The following is a 311-nucleotide window of genomic DNA, read 5'->3' on the forward strand; positions in this document are numbered from 1 at the left end:
ATTATAACTCGTGAGTTTAATTGATATGAATAATAAATGTCTGTTTCCTTCACGGTGCTCTACAGACTTTGCTTGCACACAGCAGGAGCTCAATAAAAAAAACCAACAGGTGCAGCCCCCTCTCCCATGACCCACCCATTCTCTCAAGTTCCCTCCTTCTGCACGTCCCCTCATTCCGGGACGGGGACCTCCTTAAGGATCTGGGTGTCTCCCTCCCGACTTCCATTCCCATCGGCGGTGAGCATGGAGCGCAGGGTTCCTCGGAGACCGCGGGGCGCAGTGCCTGCCTGGGGCGGCAGGAGGCGACTGTG

Source organism: Myotis brandtii, unplaced genomic scaffold (genome assembly GCF_000412655.1).
Source record: "Myotis brandtii unplaced genomic scaffold, ASM41265v1 scaffold268, whole genome shotgun sequence".
NCBI classification, from domain to species: domain Eukaryota; kingdom Metazoa; phylum Chordata; class Mammalia; order Chiroptera; family Vespertilionidae; genus Myotis; species Myotis brandtii.